The following is an 8,255-nucleotide window of genomic DNA, read 5'->3' as shown; positions in this document are numbered from 1 at the left end:
CACAGGATAACAGGAGGAGCAGAACAAAGACAGAAATGAAAACTTGTGCTCTATGGTTAATGATTTTTGAAGACTCAGATTTACAGATTCATGGAAGTTCTAATTTGTTTATTTCATTATTTATTTGACAGAAGCTGTTTAATTCATCCCCCATTGTTCCGGGAAGGTTTCTATTTTTACCAATGGGGGTGAATCACGCTCGGACCATTTAGGGACATGTTTAGAACATGGTTTTCCAAGTCAAGACCCAAGTGAAATTTTGATTCCCAAATCGGAGCCTTAAAGCTCAGCACACTCCAGCCATTGTGCTCTGTCTGACACGATGTTGGCCTGCATGCACTGATTGTGTTACACAGACCAGGGGTGATTGGAAGAGCTCCATGGGCCAAAAATAGCTCGATAAAAACTCCTTACAAGATAAGAGGAAAGAAGTGGCATTTGACTTGGGGTTCTCTCCGTCCCCTGACCTGGTGAACAAGAAAACGCTTTTGTATTTTTCAGTTGTTGAAATTGATGTGGTCTTGGTCTCCATTCAATCAGCAAAGAAGTGCTTGTCCTCATGCACAGTGTTGTTCTGTCCCCAGAACCATGAATGCTTTTCTTATTTAACTTCAACTTCCAGTGCCTCATTAATATAATAGAGTCTTGACGCCTGGTTGATAATAAATCCCAGCTCTGTTGTATTTACTTTTGAATTTTTAAGTGAAAGATTAAATAAGTGAAATTGAATCTGATTAGAACAAATTTTTACCTACGTGCAATAAATAGTTTCGGTGTTTGGATTCACATCTTCAAAAGTACAGAATAATTGTTCTTTAAGGTCTGTTTTATAGTTTTAAAAGTGTGAGTCCCTTGAAATTGAACATTAATCCTAGTGTTCTTTTCTTTTTTTCCAGTAGGGCAGAATTTTAACACAACAAGGATGAGGTTTATACATTTATAACAGCCCTGGTAGGGTTCTTAGCTTTTTCTCTCTGAGTGTCAAGAATGTGCTCAGAGTCATTTCTGAGAAAAGAGAAAGGAAAAAGCTTCCACTGTGAGACTTTTCCTTAACTAGCAAATACTTTTTGATTACAAGCTGATTTCCATTCCAAACAGAGAAACTCATATTTCTGATCCTAGTTTTCTACCTAACAGAAGCAAGGTTTATATGCTTTCTCCTCCAATGGAAGAATTCCATATTCATAAATATACTGACGCATATTTTCTTGTAATACCTTGTAGTTCTATTTCAAGCATTTACGTTTTCTATAGAGCTGGAATTTATTTTGGTATGAAGAATAAAGTATAAATCCAGTTCTGTTTAATGGCTTTCTATTTGTCCAAATACAATGTGGCACTGATCTGAAATACTTTTATTATATACTAAATTTTTATATATTCTGGCCTCTTTATTCCTTTCCATTACTATATCTATTCTAATTACCACAGTTTTAACCAGTATACCTTTCATGTTGCCACATTGTTTTAATCACTGTAGTATATTGTAACACATTGTATCTTCATTATACTGTATATTAAAGTGTATTATAAAGAGATACTGCTCATCATTTATGTTCTTCCCCAAAATGGCCCTGGTGACTCCTTGAACCTCTTAATAATCTGTAGCCTAATCTATCAAGTCTTCTTGCCTGCTCCCTCTCTTCTAATTGATTGGAATGTTTTTTGGTTTATTGATTAATTTAGATAGTATAAATATTTCAAAATATTGCATACTCTGAAGCATAAAAATATTCAATACTCCCTGAGTACTTCCCCATTAAGTTTATTCCTAAGTGTTAAGTGTTTTTGGTCTGTTGTGACTGAGTGAGTATTATATCTCTCCTACTGGATACTTCCATTTCTTTCTTTCTCTCTCTCTCTTTCTTTCTTTCTTTCTCTCTCTTTCTTTCTTTCTTTCTTTCTTTCTTTCTTTCTTTCTTTCTTTCTTTCTTTCTTTCTTTCTTTCTTTCTTTCTTTCTCTTTCTTTCTTTCTTTCTTTCTTTCTTTCTTTCTTTCTTTCTCTCTTTCTTTCTCTCTTTCTTTCTTTCTTTCTTTCTTTCTTTCTTTCTTTCTTTCTTTCTTTCTTTCTTTCCTTCTTTTTTGGTTTTCGTTTTTGTTTGTTTTGAGATTAGGAAAGTACTGATTTTTACACACCACTTTTAAAGCCAACTACTGTGCTGTATTCTTTTACTCTTTCTAAGCATTTTTCAGTTGAGAAACTTCCTTTTATAGGTTATGCAAAATTGAGTCACGTTTGTACTTTCAATTGTCAAAATGTAGAGTCTGAAAGAGTGAAGTTTTGCTGTAACTGAGGATATGCACTTTTCTAGAAATCTATTTAGCTTTCATACCTTTACAGATTTGAACCTTGTCCGATGATAATAAAATAAACCTGAAGGTTTAGGGTCTACTCCCAGCTCACTGGCTAAAACAACCTGATCATAAGCATTTTTCTCCCCTTCTCTTTATTATGGATTTTTACTTTTGTACAACAGAAAGAGTAACGATTCCTCTTTTCTCCCCACTTTGAGGTGATGTGAGGATACATGAGACAATGAAGCAAGTTGTTGTGAACAGCTTCCCAATACTATGTTGAATATACCAAACACACCTGCCAATACCAATAAGAATGCTCCCTGAAGATTTTTCATGTTAGTTTAGTGTAAGAGTGGAGTAGCTTCTATCGTACCAGCCTTACTTTTGATATAGCAATTATGAACCCTGAAATAATTGGTTAAATGATTTGAAAGCACTAGGAGGAAATTGGGTGGAAGCTTCATGCAGTGTGGAGTGGCAAGGAGTCTAGAAGAAAGCCACCATCTTACTGGACAGAGGGGTAGAAGGTGGAGTATGGGATGGTTGAGTGGTTGGATGTTGAGGGTGGAAATCCTGGAACAGAGGGAGCTACAGAGGAGGGAGCCCCCAAATCTGAATATAAACGCCTCTCCAACCCTCAGCTGACTCAAACTGTGCATATGCTGGGCAGATGGCATAAAGTCTAGCAGAAAGAAAAAGGTATGAGACTGAAAGAGTTAAGAAGAGATTCCAGCTCTCCCCACTGCAAAGCAAACATGTTTAGAATTTTGAAACCTACCCGGTTAGAGGAGTTTGGTAAACATCTCAGAGTTATTTTGAAACTATAGAAGGGCCTTCCCTTACAAGAAAAATCTGTGTCCCAGGACTGAGGGGTGTCACCCTAGGAGTAAGGGGCAAATCCAAAATAGACCTGCCCTCAATACATGTTAAACCAAGCATCCCCAAGTTAAAGTAGATCAGTCAGTAACCTGACTGCTTGCTATTCCTCAAATCAACACTCTCCATGGAATGTAAGAGATTCTAAAGTGTCTACAATGTATCACCTACAATGTCCTGCATATAATTTTTAAAAATTACTATATATAGGAAGAAACAAGGGAATGTAATCCATAGTCAAGAGAGAAATCAGTCAGTAGAAATATATTCTGAATGAGCAAGATGTTGGAATTAGCAGGTATGAATTGTAAAGCAAATGTTATAAATAAGTTCCAAAAAAGTAAAGGGAAAGATGGGCATAATGAGTGAACAGATGGAGAATCTCAGAGAAGAAATGGAGACTATATTATAAAGAGAAGGAGGAGGAGAAGGAAGAGAAGGAGAAAGAGGAGGAGGGAGAGAAGGGCAAGCAGAACCAAAATGAAATTCTAGAGTTGCCAAGTATAATATCTGAAATGAAAACGTCCTGGATGGGGGAGGGGTATAGCTCAGTGGTAGGGTGGCTTCCTACCATTCACAAGGTCCTGGGTTCAACCCCGAGTACGTCCATTAAATAAATAAATAAACCTAATTACCTCACCCCCCCAAAAAAGTCCCCAGGTGGGCTTCACAGCAGGTGAAGAAGCATAAGAAGGGATTTGTGAATTTGAACACAAATCAGTAGAAATCATCCAGTCTTAAAGAGAGAGAGAGAGAGAGAAAGAAAACACCTGAACAATGAAGAGGAAAAAGATCCAAAAATGTCAAGGAAAAAGGTACAGTTGGATAGGTTTTGAGGACTTTTGTCCCAATGCAGGATTTGATCGATTCAGTTTGGTTCTGGATTCTACACAGCTGGAAAGCTGTGTTTATGGCTCCAGCAAGCTCTCTTAGAACTGCTCCCTGAAGAATCACTTTCTGGATGAACAGCTTTATGTAGGCCAACTCTCCACTTCCTTCCAAGTGCATGAATCTCAGCATTGTCCTTGATGATCTAATCAAAACTATCCTAAATGGAAGGGGAAGTTCCTTGGAAACATCTGTAATTTTTTTCAAAGGCGGCTTCTTGGTTTTATCAATGAAACTATCCTTTACCTCCCCAATAAGGTAGGGCAGTCTATAAAAATTTGTTGAATGAATGATTGCACAATCTTAAGGGAAAAGGAGATGGGACATTGAGAGGGCTACAGAGAAAGAGGTTTGTGGTCCTGACTGCTGACTCAAGCGCGGAGACAAAGCGCAGCCAGGAGAAGACGGATGACGGGGCAAAAATATCAAGGGCTTAGAAGGCGGCGCTTTCAAAGAGGTCAAAGAATAGGTGTAGTTGGAATGAAGGAACAGGAGGGGGAAAACGTGCTCTGCTCAGAGTGACTACAAGATTTGAGAGACAGACCACTTACAGGGGATGACAAGACGCAGAATTGCTGCCCAGTTCCAAGCCCTTCACGTGAAGGTAGCACGTCCATGCAGACCCAGAAGGGGAGCTCATAGGATCAGCAGCCACCATTGGTTCTTCATCTTCTTCCCAACTGAACCCTTGATGTCTTCCGTACACCTGCTCCTCCCCGATCTTAGCAAATTGCGTCTCCAACTGCCTACTTATGCCCTAACAGAAATCTGGGAGTATTTCTGGATTCCTCCCTTTCACCACCCCCCCATTCAGCCCATCGAGAACTAATGATTCTTCCTTCTCCACTGTCATCCTCCTATCTCAGGCTGTCGCCATCTTTGTCCCAAACTATTGAAATTGATGTTTATTTGATTTCTCTGCCTCCCACTCATCTCCTCCTTCATCTTTTCTCTACCCATCAACCAAACACAGTGATCATGTAAGAACATACATTAAATCATTAGTTTCCTACTTAACTCAATAGCTTCCATCACACCTAGTACAAAATTCACATTTTTTACTCCACCATCAAACCCCCACCTATTTCCCCAATCTCATCACTTGCAACTCTTCCTCTGGGATTATTACATTCCACCCACACCAATATTATATATACTAACACTAATATGGCAGACCCTTTCCTTGTCTACCTGAGCACCTTCACAGAAGTTCTCTCTTTCAAAGGGATCTCCTCATCAAATATCTGACTCCTCCCTTACCTTTGGGTCTCCTCTGAGAAGGCCACTTATTCCAAAACGTCTTCCCTGACTTTCCTGCCTGAAGTTGATCTTTGTCATTCTCCCACGCAGCACCGTATTCGTTTCCTGGTACTTATGCTGGTTTGAAATTGTGCATTCTTTTACTTCTTTATTGACCATCTTTCCACTAGAATATAAACTCAGTGAGGGCAGAGTCATAGCGATTTTGTTCAGCTCAGGAGCAGCACACTGTAGGTGCTCAGCAAGTATTTGATAAGTGAGCACATGGAAGGAAGCATCTTCTGAGTTCATGCAGGCACCCACTTCCCCCTTCCCAGCTCCTCCCTGAGTGGACCCTGCCTTCCACGGACTTTCGTCTTCTCTTTCCCAGACTAATTTCACTGAGGACAGGGGCCTCCATCAAGTAGAGCTATAAGAAAAGTCGCTGTGGGGGAAGGTATAGCTCAGTGGTAGACTGCATGCTTCACATGCATGAGGTCCTGGGTTCAATCCCCAGTACCTCCATTAAAAAGGAAACAAGCAAACAAACAAACCTAATTATCCCCCCCCACACACACACACACACAAAAGTGAATAAGGATAAGTCCCTGGTGTAAAATTCAGGGAGGTCTTTAGGAACAATTTTAAGTAACTTTAACTAAAAATCGTGATTGGAATTGTAAGGCAAGAAACCACAGACACAATATCATAGTGCTGTATTCAACCCCAATAATTGGTCTTGTTCACCCCTATTTTAGCAAATCAACCTACAATAAAAATGATCATACAAGCTAAAGGTGCTACCCTAAAAATAAATTTTCAGTTTGTAGTGTTGCTTTTTTTTTCTTTAATATCATCTTTACAGAGAAAATTAGGACCAAGTTGATTCTCACATTTCATCTCTTGGTATTATGGAGGTCACAGACACTAATTCCATGCTTTAGACATTCAAAAATTATATGTTCTGCCCTCTATAAGGGAGTATTAGCTACTGACTCACTGCTAATCGAATGGCCACTCTCCCTGTTTATTCAGCTGTGGCACCGGTTTGGATTACTCCATCTGCTCAAAGACACTGGGGAGTTTTTATTCTTACAGAAATTAAGTGATCTGCAAATCTTGGTTTCATTAGCACTGTGTCTTAAGCAACTGAGGTAATATTTGAGACACACGCATGCCATTTTGTTCAATGTTGTGTCTGTGTGTGTGTCTCATTAATAAATTACAAGTGGTTTATCTTGACACAGTATTTCTATTCCCATCCATTCCCTAAGTACTGTCCTAACCCTTTCCCAACCTCACTCCATTTAAGTGATTTATGATGTCAATTAAAATGGAAAGGATATCATTTAAAAATTTTTGAAGCATGGGAGTTTTAAAGTTACTGCTTTACAGTTTTATTTTGTTTGGCAGTTTGGACACATTTTATAACCTAAATAATAATTTAGAATATCAATAGTATAAGCCTGTTAGGATTACTAGAGCTGGAAAACTTTATCACAGTATGTCATGTGTATATACAAAATCAACATTATTGAGCACATAAATTGTAGCGTATATTTAATAATCTCTTACCACATTTAACCCTCAAATTACTCTGCATGGTACATATTATCATTTGCTTTTTACAGAAGAGGAAACTGGGGCAGAGAGAGATTAACTGCCACACCAAATGTCCAACAGCTGATACCTACATCCAGAATTTGAACTCATTCCTGTCTGGTTGCAAAGGTTACGGTTGTGGCATTGTGAGAATTCTACTTAATGTAACACCATGTGTGAAAATTCCAGTATTCTGAAATGTGTTGTTCTAATTCCTGAGTAATGCAATTATATGACCCTGTTTAGCACACACATCATAAATTTTCAGCGGGAGTAAATCAATCGCCGTGAAGGAACAGGAAAAGGTTACACACAGTTCTGCGATGCTCTGTTATGCGACCTTATACATCTGTGAAAGTACAACAACACAGGAAATAATGTAACTAAAGTCTGCTAACAATTTGGCAGTACAAACAACTTTAATCTCCTTTTGCAGAATGTAATTTTTTTCAAGCATTTTCAAAGAAACAGTTTCCATTTGAAAACAGACCCATGTAGACATGTTTTATAGAACGATAAGGGCAAAGCTCCTGGAACTGACTTTTGTTAAGTCTATCTAGATACGAAGGAAAAGCAGAGGGTTCCCCCAGACACCTGAACTCAGATATGTGAATAGAATTTGGGCTGGGAGAAACTTGCGTGTATGTTGGGGGGTGGAGGGAATGAGGGTGACAGAAGAGGGAGGGGGAGGTCACCAGGAAGGAGTGAAGAAAGAAAAATGAAGGAGAAAGAGCTCTTAAAGTTTTAGAACAACTGAAGTAGAGGCGTTGGAGTGAAAGCTCCAGTTCAAAATACGAAACATAAGAAAAGCTTGATCTAGGTAAAACAGAAGAGAACACACTTGGTTGGGGTTTCCCCCTTTGAACACTCAACTGTTCACCACAACAATTGACTCCAGGATGAGATGATGGCGGTGGTGTCTGATTGAAGCTGATGTTTTGTTTCCTTTTCTCTGGTTGCCAAGCAACGTGTTCACTTAGATGTTCTTTCCTATCACCCTCGGTGTGATGTTAAAATGTGGATGTTTGTTCGGAGACAAACCATATACTCATCTACGGTAGTTAAAAATACTTTGTGCAATTCTAATATTTTCCCTTTGTGGACATCTATTCCTCTCAAACTTTTTCTCTTTATGACTATAAACGTTTTGTCCAAATACCTTGAACCCTGGTGCTAGGAAATATTTTAAGTGCAGGAGAAAGTGAGGTGGTTCCAGGAGAGAGATGGTTCCAGACAGATGGAGCACATGCACTTTCTCTTGCTCCTATCCAAAATCTATCTATGAGGTAAAATGTATTTTAAAATTACGTTAGTTATTTATTGTGGTGTAGCGAACCTGGGGGCTTAAAGCA

General features: G+C 38.8%; 1 non-coding gene across 1 annotated transcript; it reads left to right on the top strand.

Moving 5' to 3' along the window:
* The first annotated feature begins 5,753 nt into the window (after positions 1–5,753).
* Positions 5,754–5,826, top strand: TRNAV-CAC (transfer RNA valine (anticodon CAC)). Its single transcript has one exon. It is a non-coding gene; the product is annotated as a tRNA-Val (tRNA).
* Positions 5,827–8,255: the final 2,429 nt, after the last annotated feature.

The sequence above is a fragment of the Vicugna pacos genome, chromosome 35 (assembly GCF_048564905.1).
Source record: "Vicugna pacos chromosome 35, VicPac4, whole genome shotgun sequence".
Taxonomy (NCBI): Eukaryota; Metazoa; Chordata; class Mammalia; order Artiodactyla; family Camelidae; genus Vicugna; species Vicugna pacos.
This window is presented reverse-complemented; position numbering and strand designations above follow the sequence as displayed.